The sequence below is a fragment of the Leptonychotes weddellii genome, chromosome 10, assembly GCF_054177405.1.
Source record: "Leptonychotes weddellii isolate Sample4059 chromosome 10, ASM5417740v2, whole genome shotgun sequence".
NCBI classification, from domain to species: Eukaryota; Metazoa; Chordata; class Mammalia; order Carnivora; family Phocidae; genus Leptonychotes; species Leptonychotes weddellii.
In genome coordinates this window covers 97,351,529-97,375,060 of record NC_138378.1, presented here as the reverse complement: position 1 = coordinate 97,375,060, position 23,532 = coordinate 97,351,529, and the positions used below count along the sequence as shown (strand labels likewise).

Sequence of the window (23,532 nt, the reverse complement as noted above, 5' to 3'; positions counted from 1 at the left end):
GCCCGCTGCTCAGACGGTTCTCGGCACTCACTTCCTGGCTCCTAATGTTGTGTCCTCCATATTCGCTTACTCAATCCCTTATTGCCAACACTGAAAAAGCAACCATGTTATTTAAGAAATATCCTCATAAGGTAATGTTTACCTCTTCAGAAGCAGAATAACTGACTTCTGGCTGGAATGTGCAGGGGTGTTAGCCTATTGCAAGCAGCCACCTTGTGCCTGCTACAGCTATCTGTGAGTGTCATTGGGCAAAGGACAAACAGAGCAGAACCTTTTCTTTGTTTATGAGATGGAAAAAAGATGCTATCCCTCTAGTGACTAAACCCTACCTATCCTGGACCAGCTCCAGACAGAGGTGAATGTCTCCTGAATGGTAAAAACTTTTAGAAGAGAGCTAAAGAACTGGCCATTGCTAAAATATTTCACTTACTCATTTTTCTGTCTCTTGCCTGCTATACTGCTTGACAACCTACTGGAGAGATTATTTTTAATAGATTTCCTTAGAAAGACAAGAAAATGACAACTCATATACTGATTGCTATGGACTGAATATTTGTGTCCCACCAAAATTCATAGGAAGTCCTAATCACAAGTGTGATGATATCTGGAGGTGGGGCCTTCAGAAGGTATTTAGGTTTAGATGAGGTCATGAGAGTAGAGCCCCCATGATGGGATTGGTGTTCTTACAAGAGGTGCAAGTGCACTCGTTCTCTCTCTCTTTCTCTCTCTCTCTGCTATATGAGGACAAAGCAAGAAGGCAGACATCTGCAAGCCGGGAAGATCGCTCTCACCAGAATTACACCATGCTAGCACCCTGATCTTGGACTTTAAGCCTCTGGAACTGGGAGAAATAAAGTTCTGTTGTTTAAACCACCCAGTCTATGGTATTTTGTTATAGCAACCCAAGCTGACTAAGACAGTGATAGACTACCTTAACAAATGATCAATTTACTGAAAAAATTTAAGAGTAAGGAGAGAGTGGCATAGGTAACAAGCTTGCATGGGTGGTGGGGTTGACAAATCCTAAAATAAGACAATGGATTGATAAACTGATCTATGATCAAGGAACATCACTCCATACTCTTCAATCATGGGGGCACTGGGAATGAAAGGCTGAGAAAGAACATATGCCATAAGGACAATGAGAAGACAAAGAAATTTTGAATACATCGTAATTTTGCCTACGGAAGTCTTTTTTCATTTTGTTTGGCACAACTTTGCTCCTCCCCTCCAGAATAAATAGAATCAACCCAGGTGTTTTATAACGCAGCTGGCTGGGTGAGGGCAGCCAGGCTCAGACAGCCAAGGATCTCTGAACATGATTTGTGGCTGTAAATCCAACTCACTCTTGAGCATCCAAAAAGATACAACTTAAAAAGAAGGCATGGATTTAAAATGTTTTTCATCGTTGCTATTCTGGCTTAAAATTTCATTCTTTATCTGAAAGTAGTTTTGTTTCCAAAAGTTTGAAGAATCAAAATGTCCCCCAGTCCCATTCAATTTGCTTGGTTATGTAGCTGGATATATGTTTTGTAAGCATTTATCACTTTAATAGGAAAGGCCTGAAGGGATTTATTTTATTTATTGTAAAAAGTTCTAGCCCTTCGGTCCCAGAAATTGTCTCTTTAGCTCATTCTCCTAAGTCATATTTAATTTACTTCAGAAGCAATACATATTTTGTGTCACATAGTCTATTTAGCAGAGTTGGGTTGTTTTATTACCCATGACTATTTCCTTCTGTGATATATACTCACTCAGAAAATTCAAAGGACTCCTCTTGTTGTATAGTGTTTTCTATGCAATCTTTCTTTCATCCACAATCCATCTCTTTAAAATCAAATATACCTTACATGTTTACTTTTAAAAAATTATTATTATTTTATATCCAAATGATGAGAAATACAAACATGGTAATCACTGGCTTCATGCCTTTTATTTGTAAAAACATCTCATCAGTTCTCCAAGCATATGATCACATTGAGCTTTTATTGCACACCTTGAAATAGGTGTTCCACGGTTAAAGAAGCTAAGACTATAGCTCACACATAACTGAAGATTATGTTGGCAATCAGGTTATCATCTATGCCCCCCCCTGTCTTCTCCCTACATTTTAGGATCTTGGACTCTCAGGCTTCCACTGGTTGAGGCTGTGGTAGTTTTCCCCACTGAGTTATAAACACTAGTCCATGCAGAAGTGCGCACAGATTGATGATGTAATTAGTGGGATTTAGAAACTGTGATCTTATGGACAAGACTAAGTCATGGGAGATATAAAGAATCCAAGTCTTTTTAATATCCACGAAAGAGCTGTGACCAGCCATAGAATATAAAAATAATCCAATGATCAATCCATCAGGCAAAAGTGGTTAACAGAGGTTATCTGCATGAGATGCTGCAGACTCAAATCGGGTGAAAAACATTTGGTAAAATGTAACTGAAAACCAACAGAAACTGACTGAGTTTAAAGAATTTAGATTAAGAATCATTGTTGTAGGGGCGCCTGGGTGGCTCAGTTGGTTAAGCGACTGCCTTCGGCTCAGGTCATGATCCTGGAGTCCCGGGATCGAGTCCCGCATCGGGCTCCCTGCTCAGCAGGGAGTCTGCTTCTCCCTCTGACCCTCCCCCCTCTCATGCTCTCTCTCTATCTCATTCTCTCTCAAATAAATAAATAAAATCTTAAAAATAAATAAATAAATAAAGAATCGTTGTTGTAAAAGCAGCTAGATACTACAGTGTACATTCTCTCACTGGTGCAAGATGAGTGGGCTTCAGCCAGAGTCCAGACAAAAATCCTTCAGGTCCATAAGCTCTCCTTGTTCTTGTGGGATGGAAATTCCAACTTACGTGGAATAATAGAGCTATTTCCTTAGTGAGAAAGAGGATCTTAATGCTGGTAAGAGCTTAGAATTAGGTACATAATTGATTAAATTTACTTTCTACTTTGCAAAGTCAGAGGATGACAGAATTTAAACATATTTTAAAGTGTTTAAACAAATTTAATAGACTAAGTTTAAAATGAGCCTGATTATCTAAATAAGCTTATTCATCTCAATTTGAATTAAAAATTATCACCCCACCCACAGTGATCCTTATAGTTTACTAGATTTATAAACAGTAAAAGCAGTTCTGTACATTAAATTTCAAGGCTTAAGGAAAACCAGGTTTCAAACTATTACTTTAGTAAACTGAATTCTAGTTCAAAATCTAAACAGCTCTCATTCTTTTTTTTTTTTTTTCCCTTGCTCAGAAAGGCACTTCCCTTGCCATCAACTCCAGGAAAAAAATAAAAACAAAAAACAAAAATAAAAAACCTCACAGGAACACATAACATTCTAGTCAGAAAAATATGAAAATATCTGCCTGGTCATGTTGAATAAATATCCAGGTACCTCAGGCTAAGCGTCCACTAACCTAAAGGGCCACCTGGAGCCAGCAGTAGCCAGTCTCCCAGCCCACTGCTGTTCTCTTTCATCAAGGAGAAAGGGGACTCTTTGACTTGTCAGAGTTCACAAAGAATGCTGAATTGATGACAACAGAAACGGGGTCAGGGGGAAGTCGATGAGGTTGGATATTTTGATTGTGAAAGACAAAATGCACCAAATAATTAAGCAGATGATTTTATTCAGGCTCTTGCATTACAGGGAAAACATTCATTAGTGAGAAATGTCTAAAAGAAGAGAGAGAAACCCTAGGGTTTTATAAAACAAGAGAGTCATTGAGAAGGGGTGGAATTGGTTCCTGTCTTAGAATATGCCCTGGCAGGTGGTCTTTTTGATTAGCCTAGCAATTTCTCAGAACAGAATAAAAGGGGGGTGCAAGGCTTTTCCAACCATCCTTGCTTTACAGAAGCCCAGGACTCAGATAAAGTTCAACACTCATCATAAACATACTTACATGAAACTAAATTTTTTAACAATGGTTGTGACTTAAAAAATCAGTGCCTTGGAAAAAGCTGAGTATTTGGTTTTCACTTTTTTTCTTTCCTTCCTTTTCTCCTTTTATTTTTGTCACTTTGAAACACTTTTTTATACAAACATATATACAAAACAATTGATGTAAAATTTCTGCATTCAAAATTAATAATGTAGTCCTTTCATGAAAAATCTTGTCCTTTATTCTGAGATGATGTCCTTTCTATTTTTTTTAATGAAAATTTCCTGTCATTTAGAAAATGATGGCGATATATGATATATTTTTATAAGTATTTTGTAAAATAAAGTTAATAACCATATATATATATGTAGTCCTAATTTTTTGTTAATAAATGTAGTCATTCAAATCCGAAAGCATGGGAGATATTTTTCTGAAAAGTAATGCAATTGGAAGGGACACAAAATCTTTTTTTAAAAGATTTTTTATTTATTTGAGAGAGAGAGCACAAGCAGGGTAAAGGATAGAGGGAGAAGCAGACTCTCCACTGAGTGGGAAGCCCGATGTGGGACTCGATCCTGGGACTCTGGGATCATGACCCGAGCGGAAGACATTCAACGACTGAGCCACCCAGGTGCCCAGGGACACAAAATCTTAAAATCTACTCTCAAAGATGCTTTCTGCAGTGCTCTTTTATCATGCAAATATTCTGGGAAAATTAACATGTCATCATCAACACCTATAGTTTTCTTAGCAATTTCCAACTGGGATGACCTGAGGCAGATAAAGATTAGAATTTTTCGGAGAAAAATGGGAGAAAAAGAAAAGGATCCACCTGTGGGGAGGTAGAACACTCAGAATACACTTGACTTGCATTCCAGTTTTGCCAAAGGCCGTATTTAAGCACTGCTTAGCCACAGTTTAACATTTTTAATCTTTTGTTCCTATCTGCACAGAAAACAAACAATAAAATTATTCAAGCTCATTATCCTCTATTCCTGCTACAGAAAACTGGAGTACCAACTTGAAAGCTGAAGGATCCAATCCAGGAAAATCAATTAAGGCAGAAGTCAGAGCAGGGGTTTGGTCATCAACAACATAGACTAAATTAAAGGTAGCCAAAATCAGGCACAAGGAAGATCTGGTTCAGGGATAGGAAGGCGGGAAAGATAAGTCCTACCATCAGTCATGGCTAGAAACAAATAGTCAATATCACACATATCCATGGTGAGGAAGAGGTGGGCACTACCATCTTGCAATAAGTATAAGTACAGGTCAGAAGACAGGGCTGATTAGATGAAACACTAAAAAGTGCACTGGTATACTCAGGAACCACATAGCGTAAGGTAGACTTTATGAAGATCTAGAGAAGAAACCAAAAATGGACTTGTTTACTTGAAATCACATAAGAAAAATTAGCAGAAGAAAGAATGGAGGAGAAATAACATCTATTGACTATCTGCTATAATAAAAGGCAGGATGCCAAGGCACTTCTAAATATATTATCTTAATGTATTCCTCATAACTCATAATACTTCAGTTATTTCAGTTATTTCTAGATGAACTATCTCAGTTATTCCTAGGCACTGATAAATGTTTTATCTTATTTATTCCTCATAAGAGGCTGGGAGTCAGATGTTTTTATTCAAATTTTATAGATGAGAAAATCAAGGTTTAGATACATTAGATGATAAGTCACAAATCCCAATTAATGAGACCAGAGAGAAGACATTTCATCCTAGACTTGCTGGACCTCAAAATCTGTGCCTTTCTAGTATCTGGCTCTTTCAGGAATCAGCTCTCCAAAGCAGGCATTTTCAACAAAGGCCAACATGAACATGAACAACCCTACTTGTTGATATCAGTAAGGCCATCAGGAATTATTATAATAGTAGAAATGAACTTAATTTTTGGTGCTTTCCCAAATCCCTTTTTTCCTTTCTTCTCCCAATTGAACGATTCCCCCCTTCTGTGAAGCATTTCCTGAATTTTGCTGCATGCCTCCACCCATTCCTCTCCTCTATGCTATACTCAAATCAGCTTGAAGACCAGAATATTTATTAGGTTTGCCTACATATAACAAGTCCAAATGGCATGCTTCAACATGACAGAAGTGTATTTAAATCTCACATAAGGAAGGTCAGATGTAGGGCCTCCAGGGTTACTACATCAGCTTCACGATACCATCAATGTCCCAGACTTCTTCTATAGTTCTTCTCTACCATCCTTGGTATGTACATCCCATCCTCAAAAATGCTGCATGGTTCAACATGACAGCTGGAGCTCAAGTTGTCACATCCATATTTCCAGCTAAATGTACAACTTTTAAAAAGGAGAATTCCCAGGGCCACCTGGGTGGTTCAGTCAGCTAGGCATCTGCCTTCAGCTCAGGTCATGATCTCAGGGTTCTGGGATCGAGTCCCGCATTGGGGTCTCTGCTCAGTGAGGAGCCTGCTTCTCCCTCTCCCTCTGCCTGCCACTCCCCCTGCTTGTGTGCAGGCTCTCTCTCTCTCTCTCCGTCAAATAAATAAATAAAATCTTGAAAAAAAATAAAGGAGAATTCCTAGAAATCTCATACAATAACTTTTGCATATGCCTCTGTATTAGTTTCGTAGGGCTACTATAACAAGTACCACAAACCAGCTACCTTAAAACAACAGAAATTTATTTTCTCACAGTTCTGGAGGCTAGAAGTCTGAAATCAAGGTGTCAATGGGACAAAGTTCCCTTTGAAATCCTGAATAGAATTCTTCCTTGCCTCTTTCTAGCTTCTGGTGTGGACATCAATTCTTTGTGTTCCTTGACTTATATAAGCTGTGTCACTACACTCTCTGCCTCTGTTGTCACATGGCATTCTCCCTTTGTGTCTTCTCATGGTGTTTTCTTCCCTTTGTCTGTGTGTCTTCTCTTCTTATAAGGACACCAATCATTGGATCAAGGGGCCCCCATCTACTCCAGTATGATGTCATCTTAACTTATTACATCTGCAATGACCCTATTTCCAAATAAGGTCACATTCTGAGGTGCTAGGGTTTAAGAATTCAACATATCATTTTGGGGAATATAATTCAACCCATAACAACCTCATTAGATAGGATTTAGTTACATGGCCACAACAATATGCAAGCATGAGAGAAAGTGCCAACATTGGCTAGACATATTACCATTCCAAATTAAACTGGTGCTATTACTAAGGAAGAAGAGAACAGATACTGATTCTCTGTCTCATCAAATAGTATTTGTCATTGAACACCAATATAGCATCCAGTACACTGCATGGCACATATGAGACCCTCACTAAATATTTTTTGAATGAACAAGTGAATGAGTGATCTATAATAATGTTGACAAGAAGAATGCACAGGATAATGGGACAAGTTTATAAAGTACAATAAACTATAAAGCCCTAAAACTGGAAACTCCAACTTTATCCAGAGAAGATATATTTTACAATTCTTGGAGGTATCTTTTTTTTAATTTAATTTAATTTTGTTATGTTATGTTAGTCATCATATAATACATCATCAGTTTTTGATGTAGTGATCCACGATTCATTGTTTTCGTATAACACCCAGTGCTCCATGCAATACGTGGAGATATTGTAACAATCTAGAATGAAGAGCCTATTAAAAATTCTGGACCTACTGGCTCACAATCTGAAAATAATGTCAGCCATAGATAAGAAGGCAGAGAGCTTTCTCCTTACACTCTATCAGTAGTCTTTAACAACTATCAGTGGTTAGGCCTACATGACTGGGCACACAAGACCTAAAAGCAAAGAATGCAAACAAGAAGCCCAGGAACCAAATCCAAATTATAAAGATTCTTTAGTATACAACAGTGTTTTTTTCAAAATTTTAGTTTATTGCCAGATTTTAAACATGGAGAGATTTCAGATAGCAATATGCATTTCCAATTTCTTTTGAAAATCTGAAGAGCTGGTTATTTTGAACCCAAATAAATATGTAGCAGTTACTGACTGAGTCTGAGCACCAGCTGTCCACTTCAGATGGGAAACACATTTCCTATGTTTCCAATGGTCTCTTTTGACAAATGTATGCTTTTTCCCTGAACACTCAAGGCATTTGGATTTGTCATTCCTGGTCTACAGTCATCTAGAAAACCCAATGGAGGTAACTGCATATACATAAATATCCTCAATTGTAAAGTATTAGTTTTTACTATCAAATAATAAAGGCACTGTAACTATGGATGTGTGACATGGAAATATAAGCTAATTATCTCTAAATTATTTAATATACTACTGAGGCTTTTTTCTCACCAGATTGGTGAAAGTAGAAAGATGTGTCTTTCTTTTCATCTCATGTTTTGGTGCCATGAACTGGTAAGTTCACCAATAAATAATGGAAACTAACGTGTTGGTCCTAAAGAAACAACATGTGTAGATATATATATTTTAAATGAATATATTTACCAAAGTATTGATAAAATACTAATTGAACATACTGGCAAGCATTATTAATAGTACTGGACTATAGCAAGGAGAAAACCACATACAAATAAATCCCTGCCCTCATAGAACTTCTTGTCTAGTATTTCTGTTTAGGGAGAAAGGGGAGAGAAGAGAATAATAGACAAACAAGTAATTTAAAATACAATAATCCAATTATGATGACAGGTTTTAAGAAAAATAAAGCAAGGAAAGGGAATAGGGAAATCTGGGCCAATATGATTTTTAGAAAGATACTTAAGAAGGCAATACTTGAAGGAAATGAGAAAATAAGCCATTCAATATCTTGGAGGAGAACCTTCAAAGCAGAGGCTAAAACAAGGGCTAAAGACTTAAGATGATAGGAGCACGACCAGAATGTCCAAAGTATGAAAAAGGAAGCAGAGTGTCTGGATGAATGTGCAGGAGAAAGAATAATAGGTAAGGCCAATAAAGGTGTGGGAGGGTGAATCACGTAGGCCCTTCTATGTCATTTTTAGTATCCTGGGCTCTATTCTGAGGGGACTAGAAGCCAGAAGTAGGATATCACCTGATACTACATTTTAAAGGCATAAATTTGGCTGCTGTGCTGAGTTAAACTGTAGGAGGGAAAGGGAGAAAATAGGAATATTACTTAAGGAGACTCCAGGGAAGAGAGAACGTTGGCTTGGACCAAGATAAAAGCAATGGGGATGGTGAAGAGTCCTCAGATTTTGAATTTATTTTAAGTAGGATCTGCTAATGGATTGTACGTGGCATTTAAGGGAAAGGAGTCAATGATGACACCATGGTTTTTTGGCCTGAGAAACTAGAGGGTAAAGTCACCATTTATTAAGATGGAGAGGACTGAAATGATTCCATTGTGGGTGGGGTGGTGCAGGGGCTAGATTGGGAATTTACTTTAAAACACTTAAAGTTTCAAATGCTTATTAGATATTCAAATGGGCTAAAAATGTCTGAGCTAAAGATTAATTTGGGGATTCTATTGTATAAAAACGATAATTAAAACCATGGCACTGGATGGTATCACCAAAAGAATGTGTAAGAAAGAGTACCAAGGGTACTCTCATATTTAAAGTTTGAGAAGATAAATAAGAATAAGAAAAGGGACAACAGGGAGTTAGGAGTAAAACCAGAAGTATGGTGTTCCTGGAAGCTAGTATAGAAGGTATTTCAAGGAGGAAAATTGACAACTCAGTTAAGTGCAGCTAGTAAGTCAAGAAAAATCAAGACTTAGAACTGATTATTGGGTTTAACAGAGAAATGAAATTTGGTGCCTTGAAAAGAGCAGTTTTAGTAGAATAGTGAATAGAAGCAAAACTCTGACTTAGAAGTGTTCAAGAAAGAAGCTGGACATAGAGGCAGCAGGTTTAGATGCTGATTTCAACTATTATTCTCTAAAAGGTGACAAAGAAATAGTAAGAAACTAAAGATGAATGGGGAGTCAAGGGAGGTTTTTTTGGTTTTGATTTTGTTTAAAGATGAGAGAAATTACAGGTATTAAAATGATTAGCATGATCTATAGAAAGGGGAAATATTTGAATTAGGAGAGCAACAAGAAAATGTCTAGACTGATATTTTGAGCAGGTGAGAGGAAAGTTAGATCAGATGCAGAAGTAGGTGGTTCATCTTTACTAGGAACATGGTCAGTCCATTGAAGGGAGATGGAAATCATAATATACGGGTGCAGACATAAGTAGATAGGTAGATGTGGTAGTGAGAGTCTATAGACATTCTTTTGATTTGCATTATTAAAGTGTACTAAAGCAAAGTGTATTAAAGCAATCAGTTAAGAATGAAGATAGAACACTGGAAGTTTGGAAAAGAGGGAAAAATAGGAAAAACAGTCGCCTAGAGAGTAAGAGTGAATGAATGAGGGCAGTAGGGAGGATGCTCAGCAGCACTGAGAGTCCACTCAACTTCAGACATCATGAATTTCAAGTGAGACCAGACAGCCTGGTTTTGTATTTGTTCCAACTGCAGGTACAGGGAGAACACAGGTGGAGAGAAGTATTTAACCAGGTTTGGAATTTACCAGACAGGTATGATGATGTGAGATGGGCAAGCAAGTTGAGGACATATGTAAAGGAGAGTTTTAATGTCCAATGACAAAATCTAACTTGGATAAAGAAGCAGTTGTAGACATAAGAGGGTGGTAAAGGAGGGTGAAAAAGTACAAGAACCCACAGATTATACCAAAGAGCTCAAAGAATTGTTGAATTGGGGGTTCTAGAAAAGGTGAGATGAAAAGATATGAAGAGGTGCTTGGAAAGTGTGATGCTTGAAATTAAGGTTAAAAAGATGTTATTTTTTGGTAATGATGTCATCTACGGTATTACCACAGGAGTGAATGGTTGTGGAAGGGTGAAGAACAAGATCATTGGAGGAGAGGTGAGCAAAGAAGTTTGAAGCCAGGTGATTAGAAAAATTAACTAAATGGATATTGAAATCACTAAGAACCACAAAGGAGCAATGTTGCAGAACTTGGCAAAGAGCTAAAATAAAATCTTCCAGGAACAAGGGAGATAGATACTGGGGTCAATGGATGACTACAAAAAAAGTGGGGTGGATAGTTTGTGGGATGCTTTTTTTTAAAGATTTTATTTATTTACTTGACAGAGGGAGAGCACAAGCAGGATGAGCAGCAAGCAGAGGGAGATGGAGAAGCAGGCTCCCCGCTGAGCAAGGAGCCCTATGCGGGGCTCCATCCCAGGACCCTGAGATCATGACCTGAGCCAAAGGCAGACGCTTCACCAACTGAGCCACCGAGGAGCCCCTTGTGGTATGCTTTGATCACAAGGTATTTAACTCATAGGGATTATAGGGGAAAAGGAGGGGAAAGCATCTGGAAACAGTTATAGTGAGCAAAGACATCTACGCCATTCCAAGGCCAGTGTTATAAGGAATGTGTGAAGGGCCGCCTGGGTGGCTCAGTTGGTTAAGCGACTGCCTTCGGCTCAGGTCATGATCCTGGAGTCCCTGGATCGAGTCCCGCATCGGGCTCCCTGCTCGGCAGGGAGTCTGCTTCTCCCTCTGACCCTCCCCCTTCTCATGTGCTCTCTCTCATTCTCTCTCTCTCAAATAAATAAATAAAATCTTTAAAAAAAAAAATAAGGAATGTGTGAAAGAAAATAACTACCATTTGAGAGGACAAGTAGGAAAACAAAAGAAGCAGGGCAAAAGATAAAGAAAGTATTCAGAGAAGAGTTTGAAAATATGAGCGACATAAGCTCTGATTATAATTCTTCCAAGCTCTTAAATATCTATGAATTCCAGAAGGCAAGGTGAAAGTTAAGGAGAAGTAGGATGGAGACAAAGGAAAAGCAACATGAGGTTGATATCCCAGAGGATGAAACCTGGTATTCCCGTGGTAACTGATGGAGACAGTGGTAAAAGACAAATGGATTAGTCTAGACAGAGCTAGGGCTAGGGTCAGGGAAGAGTGAGGCACAGGTTTTTCAGGGGCAAAATTTATGAAATGAAAAAAAATCTATGATGAGCAAATGATCAGAATTTTAAATAAACAAAATTAGTGTTACTGATTTTTCTTTTGGCCCCAGAATCCTATATGGCTAGGCACAGCACCATTATTTTACATTAATTTTGATTTTTAAAAAATATTACATTCAAATAGTATTATTACGGACATTTTTCTGCCATCTCTAATTTTTAGGCCATCCTGCCCTCCCCAGGTCAATGCTTCACTGGCCTCATCTTAGTTCTGCCCTGAGGCTAGAAATAAGTGGTTGGGAAGGTGCTGTGAGTGCTTTATGAATAGGGAAAAGCAGAGCATGCTGAGTCCTGGAGTTCTGTGTTCCTTTCTGCCAATGATAGCATGGTGGTTTTAGCTGGAATCCACAGGTTTTCCCCCCGATTCCCAACAATTAAGGGATTGAGGGCAAGGGAGGACCCACCCCATTACCACTGCAAATTCATTTGTCTTCTTTTGGAATCAAAGATCTGAAACCTGGATCAGAGGACATGATATATTTGATGTGCCCTGACAAGTTAGATGCTGTCTCATTGTCCATCAAAGGAGGAGGAAAAAAAGATCACTAGGTGATGATCTAAATCTATGCCACTGTTTCTTAGATGTGACTCAATGCTTGTTTATAAGCAGGGCCAGAAGAATTTTTTTTTTCTTTTTTCTTTTTAGAAAAAGAGCACTAGAGAGAGAGAGCAAGCACAAGAAGGGGACAGAGGGAGAAGCAGGCTCCCTGCTGAGCAGGAAGCCCGATGTGGGGCTCAATCCCAGGACCCCAGGGATCACGACAGATGCCCAACCGACCGAGCCACCCAGGCGCCCCTAGAAGAATTCTTAGGAAAATATAATTGTATATGTGTTCATCTCAAACTTAATTTGTCCAAAATTGGTCCCCTGATTTCCCACCCCTATCCCAAACTGTTGTTCCTGCAAGTATTCCTCATCTCAGTAAATGGCAATTCCATTCTTCATGTTCCTTAGGACACACTCCACACAATGTCTGTAATGGTGACTGAGACATACTAGCTAAACAAATGAATACAATGTGTTTCATGAACAAGGGAATCTATTTATCTGGAAAAGAAGTAACATGTGACTAAGATGTGAATGTTGTGGTAGAAAGCTTAAAATTGAGTAAAGTTGATGAGGAAAAGCATAAAACCATACTGCATTTATAGCTCCATCCCATTACAGCAAGATATAAATCACCCTACACATATATATGCAATAAAACCAGGTTTAAAATTCTGAAGAAGATTGGGAGATGGTAAAATAAAGTTAGGAAAAAGAAAATGAAGCTATAAGTCTACCAAAGACATACCAAAAGATCTAGATTTCTTAGAGATAAGCAGCAAATATGGCTGGAGTTTGCTGGTACCTAGTAAAAGTAAAAACATCTTCAAATGCTCATTTTACAGATCTTACAGTAATTTTAAAATAGTACTTAATAATGAGTAATAATAATAAATCTTCAACCAAAAAAAAAGAAAAAGACTGTACTTGATAGTGAGACCTGAGGGGAACTTCTTCTCACGGTCCCCCTAAGCGGAAAATGTGACTGGAATAAATCAAATTCTCAACAACATTCCTGAAATACATTTAGCAATGACTTTCAGAGGTCTATTCCTGGAAGGTCCCTCAATAAGGACAATGGCTATCACCAAACTACAACTCAATGAAAGCCAAAATATTGTGCTCAAAAAACACAATGCTTCAATATTCTAAATTAAACCAAGATTGAAATTTAAAGGAGCTAGTGCAGCAACTGTTTTCTCCTTAAATTTCTGAATACTGTATTAACCCTTGAGGTACACTGTGATTCAGGAAACCTAGTTTGGGAAAGATACACTGTTCTAAAGCTATACATATCTACTGTACTCTCTAGATAACCTTCCACAATCAATCCTTTGATGATCATTCTCTAGATATTTTTTGGTTCAATGTTCTCATAACCAAACTTCTGATAAATAACTGATAACAAAACAGCTGAGGTTGTACTCTAAAAAATATGTGGATTACCATACTCTGTGTTACTAATTTAGTATGAATACTTTCACTTGACAGCAAGCTAAAATGGGGAGAGAGTTGATAGCCTTTTAAGACCAGCTGGAGAACATAACCAGGACCTGGTGACTATATTTTGGTCACCCCCATTTCCATGTAATAATTACTATAATAAAATATGATAAATCGTTAGTGCCATTTGCTAGGTTAAAAGCCATCCCACAAAAAAGCCTATACTAAAAAAGAGTCATAGAGTTCACTTCAAAAGAAATGTTAGGTCTGTGGCTAAAGGGAGAAAGTTTTATAAATATAGTGACCTAATTTGGTTATTCTTTTTCTTTTTTAATATTTAAAATTAACAGACTCTTAAGGCACTTACTTGGTAACAAGGCAATCTTCAGCAGCTGAATTAACACATAAGCTAGTCAAAAAACTCAAAGAGCCCAACACTTCCCAGAGTTTCAACTCACAGTTCGACAGTCAGACAGTCAATGACAAGCCCTACTCATCAAAAACAACAAAAAAAAAGAGGGGCGCCAGGGTGGCTCAGTCATTAAGCATCTGCCTTCGGCTCAGGTCATGATCCCAGGGTCCTGGGATCGAGCCCCGCATCGGGCTCCCTGCTCAGCGGGAAGCCTGCTTCTCGCTCTCCCACTCCCCCTGCTTGTGTTCCCTCTCTCACTGTGTCTCTCTCTGTCAAATAAATAAATAAAATCTTTAAAAAAAAAAAAAGAACACTTACTTCATTCACTTTTATGTCCTTATGACAGGTGAGGTGACTGTGACATAGATATTATGAACGAGGTGGGAATAGTTCATGGTCTATTCACTGAAAAATCAATGAGGTGAGAGCAGATAAGTTAGGACTTCCCATTGTGCACTGCTCTTCCTAGACTCAAAATTAAACATTCAGCAGCATGAACCTATCCCTCCAGCCCTTACTACCTCCTTCAGCTCTCACCACCTCCTAAAATATTAGTTCAAAAATGAACAAACAGCAGCTTTTTCTTCTATTCCACTTTGACCCTCTTACATATTTTCAAGCCATGCCATGAGGCTGGAACTGGCATTAAGCAAATACTAGTACCAAAGTTTTCTGAAAATCCAAGTTAAGAATGCAAGAAACATTTGAAGCAATTAATGGGCACAAATGATGTTAGAAATTGATGCTCTGAGCTTACAGATTCAGGAACATGAAGACAATGGAGAATTTATTGAAGTGATATTCAACCTGCCTCTTAAAAAATATTTTGTTTTCTACACAACATGCCAAATCAGGTATTTAAGAGTACTAGTTAGAAGTAAAATACTTAATATATAGACCCGGTCTCATTTAATCATTCTTGGGAGTTTACCAAAATATCTTCACACTTGCATGCTTTATCAAACATTGCCAGTTACTTGAGGAGACACTTTAAGGGAATTTGCAAGCATAAAGTCCCTTATCTATGGCTCTTTATTTCCTCCCTTAGTATCTAACTTCCACACAGGGCTTTAGGGCAGCAATTGTTCCTAGAGGTCTCCTCTCTGTCATTAACCTATTGTGACCTGATTCCCTTTGTTCCTATTATTCATAAATTATGAGTCCCCCTCTTCAAAAGCCCTCACTCAGAGAGATGACACGTACTTTTTAGTAGTGTCCCTAACCATTCTGTAGGTTGGCCTCCTAAGTTTAAAAATAGTCATGGGCACCTGGGTGGCTCAGTTGCTTAAGCATCTGCCTTTGGCTCAGGTCATGATCCTAGGGTCTTGGGATGGAGTTCTACATAGGTCTCTCTGCTCAGTAGGGAGTCTGCTTCTCCCTCTCACTCTCCCTGTGTTCTCCCCTCCCCCCTCTCAAATAAATAAAATCTTTTAAAATTTTTTTAAAAAATAGAATTTGTCATAATGGAAGTAAAAAAGTTTAAATTGCTTCTTCTTAGAATTTGTTGTTGTTGCTTCCTACTGCTTCTTATTTGGCAATATTAGTCATGAGAAGAGTAGTAGAACTGTAAATTATGGTGGCAGTGGGGTTGCCAGAAGACGATTCAAAATCTGAATTATGTCAGGCACCCACTAATTTAAACTATAACCATTTTTCATGTAATTAAAATGTTCATGTGGCATAGACACAGGAATCAATCATGTGGTCTAACTTTCTTGCTTATCAAAATGAAACAATAATAATTAAAGAATGCCTTCAGCATTTCACATGGCAGGTATTTCCAAAGTTATGACTGTAAAATAATCATCTTCCTTTGGGCAAGATTATGCTTTGCTATTGTTGTAATAATAAAGCAGTGATGAATACCAGAATGAGAAAAAGCTTTCCTAATGGTTCAAGAATAGTATTCCAACAAGTCCTATCTTGCTAGGAGGAGCATAGCATAGGAAAATACATTCAAATGGAACCTAATCATTTGTGAGAACCAAAATAAAATGCTGAAGATAGTAGAGTAAAATAATTCAGACTTATTTAAGGAAGATGCTCTAATGTTAGAATTGATAATATGAGGGTACTATAGGGAGATGTAAAATAGTCTTCCCAAAGCAGAAGCTTCAGGAAACGGCACTGTAACTGTTCACAGAGGTTCTTTCATCATGACAAGATGTCCATTCACGTTTCTCCAAGCAACAGTGAAACCTTGGACTGAATGAGGTGAAGGGCTTGATTCCTGTAGAAAGCCATATACTCTACATGTAGAGTTAACCTGAAGAGGACAATGAAAAATAAAAGTGGAAGTACAGCTGTGTAGAATACAAAAGGGAAAGCAAGACAACAGCTGGAAGGCATAGGTCCACTGAGAAATCTTTCTTACCTTGAAAACTGGCTTGACTGGGAACCTAGGAACAATTATAGGAAAAGCCCAGACAAGTGACCTCCCCCTTTTCTCCTGTAGTCTTACTCTTGCAATGGCATGCAAGATGGCCCGTGAGGACAGTGGATTTATACAGTCTAAAGCAATCATGCTAGGGAAAATAATCTGCCCTTTGAAGATGTCTGAAAGTTTATCTTCCTCCTTCTCAACACCCTCTCTGTTCAATATGAGGCCATTCTATTCATTTTTTCCTTTGACAAGGAAGCGACATCCTTTGAGTATAGCAGACAGAGGAATTCCTTGGCCCTTTTATCCTTTTTCTGTTGAAGCCTGAGCCCTTGTTTATAAGCTTATATTTATAAGCTCAGCTCCAAAAGCTCCAAAAGCTGGTTTCTTTCAGGTACTTGGCAGACTGCTTTCCTTTAATCTTTCACTTTTTTAGAGTCATTTCAAGAGCAGCAGAATGAAAAGTCAAAGGCAGTAGGAAAGAGGCTGCTATTCCACTAGCTGGAGATACCTTTACGTTCTCTGGGAGCTGCAGATGAGGATGGTTCCATGTGAACACAGCAACAGAAGAATGAGCAGGCTGGTCATTATAGGAACTCAGAATCTCCCTGATAATCTTTTAGGCCCTCAGAATCTCCCTCACAATAAACTCATCACAGATGTAAATGAATCTAAACATCCAATCTCAAGTGAAGCAGATTCTCCCCTCCTTTTAGTTCTGAAATTCTGAAATGGCTTATTCTCAAGTCAATCTACCCAGCAGAACCCAGGTCCAGTCTCAACACCAAGGCCATACGAAGTTTTTAAGGAATGAAGCTGCAATAAGTAATTCACTTGATCTTCTAAGGTTATGTTAAATGTTAGAACACAATTATAGTAAGGCTGTCCATACAGTAACCCATGATGGGTCAGATTTTGATGCTTAGAAAAACACACTCATACTTTAGAAGATACAAAAAAAATTGAAGACAGCTGATCACCCAAATTCTTGCAAATTTAGAAAGAAGACAGTACGGGGCACCTGGGTGGCTCAGTCGTTAAGCGTCTGCCTTCGGCTCAGGTCATGATCCCAGGGTCCTGGGATCGAGCCCCGCATCGGGCTCCCTGCTTGGCAGGAAGCCTGCTTCTCCCTCTGCCACTCCCCCTGCTTGTGTTCCCTCTCTCGCTGTGTCTTTTTCTGTCAAATAAATAAATAAAATCTTTAAAAAAAAAAAAAGTAAGAAGACAGTACAAAACTGGAAATAACTTTGAGATGTACCATTTAAAAAAAAACTATTTCTAATGAAATTTTTTATTGCTTGCCTTAAGAGAAACTTCCTAGGTAGGATACTTTTCCAAGTGGAAAATGTAACAGTGATGGTGACATTATTTGCAAATCATTGTAATGTGGTTCTATAGGCATATTACTGCACTCCAAAGCAATTTCCTGATTGTACATAGAAGTAGATTAAAATATGACAAGACACAGAACTGCAATGACCACACAGTAAAAAATGCTAAAGAAAATCTAATATAAATTGTGTTGTGCAGAATTTAAGCATAGATGTGTAGTTTTATTATTCTTAGTTTACATTTAAATATGCTATCTTTAGTCTTTACAAATATTAGGTAAATCATTTAGTTGTATTACTGAAGGTATTACTGTACATATGTAATAGACTTTTCTATTATATTTGATGTAACATGATCAGTTCCATATCTAGAGTTCCTATAATGACCAACTCTATTTCATCTACAAAACTATTTCTCATCTGAAAAAAGTGAAGGCTATTTAGACCAGAGCCTGACTCTCAGTTAAGAGTCCCTATATAATTTCCTGTATTATAGAAAATGGTTCCCACATCAACACCATCAAACACAAACATAATAAAATTCATGTGCAGGCCCCTATCAATAGGTTATTAAGCCACAAATATGCTCACTGAAAATTAAATTCTCTGTATGGTAAAACTGGGCCTAAAAGATTATGAGGTTTCTTTTGTTTTCCATTAGGGATGGCAAGATACAAGATTGAGAAGTTGCTGTTCTCACAATACATGGCAATAACTGACTCCACACGATCAAAAATTAGATGGGCACATTGCTGCCATGTAGCAGACACTGTCCACTACCTATTCAATTTTCCAATTTTCCTCTCTATTTCCTTCCAACGAAACCCCAATTTTTTCACTCCCCTCCAAATGGCCATGATTTTCAGAGATCTGCTTCCAATTGTAGGGGATGAAATCTGTTGATTGGTATAAACTTGTGGGGGGTCTCATGCCTTTTCCTGGGAGGTGGGTGGTTCAGGCATGAGCACTGGATATAATTTTGTGATCTTTCTCCTTTCACAGCCTTTGAATGCTGATTTCCAGGACCCCGGGGAAATTAATAGCCATCTGAGACCCATGAGGACAGACAATAGGAAATTAATAATAATTGAGCAATCAGGTGAGGCTTTGAAGAGAAGGTTGAATTTGAACCAGAGATATGATAGAGTCCCTAAGACAACATTTCCAGAAAAGGCTTCTTATATTTTTATAATTAATAAGGACAAAAGGAAGAAAGCAGAATCAAGTTCATAACAGGAGAGAAAGAGAGAGAGCCAACAGATGCCACCTCCAGCAGTTCTCTTGTTTTGGCTACAATTCACATATCTGTGTCTTTGGCAATTTCCTCAGTGTAAACCAGAGCTCTGGAGAAAAGTAATTTTCCATATCTGAGTTCATCTCTGTTAAGAGAGGGATAGAAGGCATGTAATATTTAGAATGCCAAGTCTAATAAACTAATCGCATCTCCTAAAATGCCATGTTAGGGGGCATGCTAAAACTCAGACCCAGCCCAGCTGAAAGGAGATCTGTGCCTAGGGGTGTGTGCCTGGAGCCCAGCCTACAAGAATGGCAGATAGCTTGCCAAGTATTTGTCATTTTCAGTTTTGTTGATTTGACTAAACTCTGTAATAAATGTAAATTGTACCCCTACTGAATCTGAAAATATCTGGAAACAAGCATAAATATTTCTAAGTTGAATCTCTGCTCATCATTAATTTATATATCTGGTAAATATGTCGGGAGGGGACAGAAACAGACAATTACTTAAAACGTAAGGCAAGAAGTGATTACTAGTTAGTGCTATAATAAAGGTTTAAAAAAAAGGCACATCTTTTCCTAATGAAAATTAAACAATTTACAGCCTTCTCTTTTGAGATTTGGTAGTTGACTCCTCAAGGTATCTTCAGCATTTTAGACTAATTTGCCATCTAAAAGCAGATAAAGTTACAATTACGCTTAAGTGTAAGACACAGTGGAGAGAAAGTAAAAAAGGAAAAGGAGGAAACAGAGAATGGGTACAGGAGAAAATGAGAGAAAACTAAATGAAAGAGGAAAGAAAGATGTGGGGAGCATGGGAAACAGTCACCAAAACCTTTTCTTCATGTGCCATTCAACAACCACCAGGAAGACTCAGCATGGTATCCACAGTGTTAATTATGATGATGTTTATTTTTTTTTCTAAGCCTCCTGGATGTTTGATATTTTTGGAATAAAATGGTTAAATCTGCACAAATAAATGATTCCTATCCCAAATGTCACTTAATCTAACCTAAACCATGTTACAAATATCATTGTTACTAAAGTCAATTTTGAAAATCCAAACACAGAACAACTTCTAGTGCAGTAGGGAGACCACTAGTGTTTCCCTACTAAAAATTAACTCTGGAAATGATGAAAAAGTCCCCTTGGCTTTAAAGTTCCCCCCTTTAAATGGTGTCATCTATCAGTTTTAAATCTGTAATATTTACTTCTTTTGTCATAACATTTTAATTATTGAAATAAACATGACAGAAGTTGAAAATAATTTTTTTAAATGGTTCTTCTTTATAATTCTCTTTTCCAAACTGGATCACAAAATCAATCTTTCATGGAACAGAATAAAAATATCATAGTCTTTGCTTTGTAGTACTTTTGTTTCTGTTCTGTGTTTGTAGTTTTATAATGGGTCACCTTGATTTTATGGTAATTCCTTCTGTGGATTGCAGCCAAAATATTTGAAAGCCACTACTTTAAACTAACTTCCCTAATGCTATTTGCCTATTCTATTTTTTAATGGAATCATCCTTAATGATATATATGAAGGGAGACAGAGATACGACTGGCAACAATGACTACACACTCAGCCTAATCAATTGGTTTGATAAATGTTTGCATTTGAACTCCTACTTTTCTCAAACAAAATCTCATTAGGAACCCTCAAAATAAAAAACAGAAAGAGCAAAACCAAATAAAACAGAACATTTCCAGTTGGAACAGGGGTCTGCCCCATCACCTCCTTTAGCCTCCTTATGGAGAAACAGCATTGACAACATCTGTGCCAGGTCTCAGCGCCTCCACATTGAACAACTTACTCAACTTCTCTGGACCCAACTGTTTCATCTGTTAAATGAGGAATTTATAACCTCATTATACACACAGACTTCCTGTGAGTAAAATTTGCACAATAGATCTCATCTCCCAGTTCATAAGCTATTTCTCAGCCTTTGTTTTGTGTCAACTCAATGATTTTCACAAAGTGCCTTAAAAATGTATTGAAGACTAATTTGAAATAACCCCAATACATTTAAATACCTGCAGCTCTTCTCCCAAGATATTTGACAACTGTTAATATTATAAATAAAACCTGATTCAGAGATCTAGGAAAAATAAATTGTGTCCCATCTCTAGAAAGTGCCTCATCCTACATGAAATCTAATATTTTAGCCTCATTCATTTGGATGAGCATCTGTATTACATTAAAATGTGAAAAGTAAAAAAATAATAATAATTGTATGGGTGAGCAAATCATAGGCACTAACTTAGAATTTTTTTTTAAGATTTTTTATTTATTTTTGACAGAGAGACAGTGTGTACAAGCAGGGGAAGTAGCAGGCAGAGGGAGAGAGAGAAGCAGTTTCCCCACTCCAGGGAGCCCGACGTGGGGCTCGAACCCAGGACCCCAGGATCATGACCTGAGCCGAAGGCAGCCGCTTAACCGTCTGAGCCACCCAGGTGCCCCCTAACTTAGAATTTTTAAAATATATAAGTGAACCTAAGGATCCCAGATGCCTGAAGATTAAAAAAAGAAAGAAAGAAAAAGAAAACAGTGTTGAGTGAGGTAAATTAAAAAGAGGAGAAACCAAGTATCAAAGAAACTTCTGTTTACTATGAGTGATAATAATTCTAATTGGTATAGGTAAGAATGCCCTGCATTTGCATTTTTCTTGCAAAACTACCTCCTACTAGATCTCTGTAATAACCATGTGGAATACGTAAGCCTCTTAAATTTCTTTTAAAAAATAGTTAAAGTAGAACTAAGAATAGGGTGAATAAATTGCCCAATTTTAGAAGTTAGTAAGTAGTAAGAAAATAACCTGGGAAAAGAACCTTAGTCTTCTATGCTCTTTTAGGTATATCTGCCCTTCCACTCCCCAGTCTTACAAAAACCGGCCTTAAGTGCCATGAAACAAACATGTGAAGTATTCCAACCCTGGTCACCAGAAATAGAAGCTCAGTAAACTTGCTGAAGGAAGTCGGCAGTTCTGTAAATTGTTCCCCAATGGTCTTAGGAAGTTAATAAAGCATGCTTATTCCATAGTGTCAGAGTAGGTCTCTTTTCAAGGGGAATTGAATTCAAGAGAAAACACCTCCAAACACAAAGTATCAATACTGCCCCATGTTCTTTAGGTACATGGTACTTCAGCAGTGCCATTAATGAGAAGGACAAGGGAAGCACTGCTACCAACAGTGGACCAAATGTCATATTTATCAACAGTGAAAATCACTAAATAAACAAGCAGTTCACAGCTTTGTAACATGGGGTGAAGATGTATCTCTGACTTCAGTGCAGTATTTTTATTTCCCTGGCTAAAAAGCAACTACAAGAAAAAGATAATGGACATATTTGATCATTATTTGACACTACTGGGAATGACAGAGGAAACATGAAAATGAATAAACATCATGCATCTTCAATAACATTTCTGAAGATGTGACCTTGTGAATCAAATACAGTTTATTCAAGGACACTGTTAGAAATGTCTACTAATTTGCTTCTGTTTTCAGTCCAGAAGGAAGTTTACCTATGGGCTACATTTGCTGTTATTCACTTTGTTTTATTAGTTTCACTTGATTTGTGTCCTTATTCTTTGCTATTATTGTGATTTAGCATTGTGAACTTTCTGATGTACTCTGTCAGGACTATGTCAACAATGTTGTCTTAAGAGCGCTCATAGATCATTACAGTGTGGATGCAAAGACAATATGCTGTAGTGAGTTTTTGATATTAAAGTATTTTTGTTCTTAAAGGCATAAAATGTTTTTTTTTAATTCTTAAATATTATAAAGACTAAGCTCAACGTAGACAGCTAGGTAGAGTAGACAACTGCTTATGTAATTTGATTTCAGGGGTCTAACTAACAATTTCCTGCTCCTTTCAGAACACTTCATCCTTTTGCTCCACTGGTACATGAAATTTCACATTGAGAGCCTCTTTCAGCAAAAGTCTTCATTATCATTCATATAACCAAACATTTCTTAAAACAGATACTCAAATGGACACTAGTGTAAACCAAGACATTACTGAACTTATGGTGTAATGTCTTTAAATTTCCTATGGAGAAGCAACATTTAGTGCTGAAGGGGAAGAAAAATGTTTTGCCCAATTAGAGAAAAATTAGTCAAAGTTTGCATTTTTTAAGGAAGTTTACTAAGTCATATGTCAAATTACCATACTCAGAGAACTCTCTTTGGCTACCTTCCTCAAAAGAGGCAATGGATATGGCATATACTCAAAATGTCCCAGAACGATAGTCAGATACATTAATGAAGTCATTTACACAGACAGACCAGGAAAATGAAGTTGCTCTTACAAAGAAGTGACTTGGAAATGAGTTTTTGGTTTTGATCACT

At 37.6% G+C, this 23,532-nt stretch overlaps 1 long non-coding RNA gene across 1 annotated transcript in view; it reads right to left on the bottom strand.

The window, feature by feature from the left end:
- LOC145715953 (uncharacterized) overlaps positions 1-23,532 on the bottom strand; it is a 304,585-nt gene that overhangs the window by 188,914 nt on the left and 92,139 nt on the right. The gene's annotated exons all lie outside the window — the stretch shown is intronic.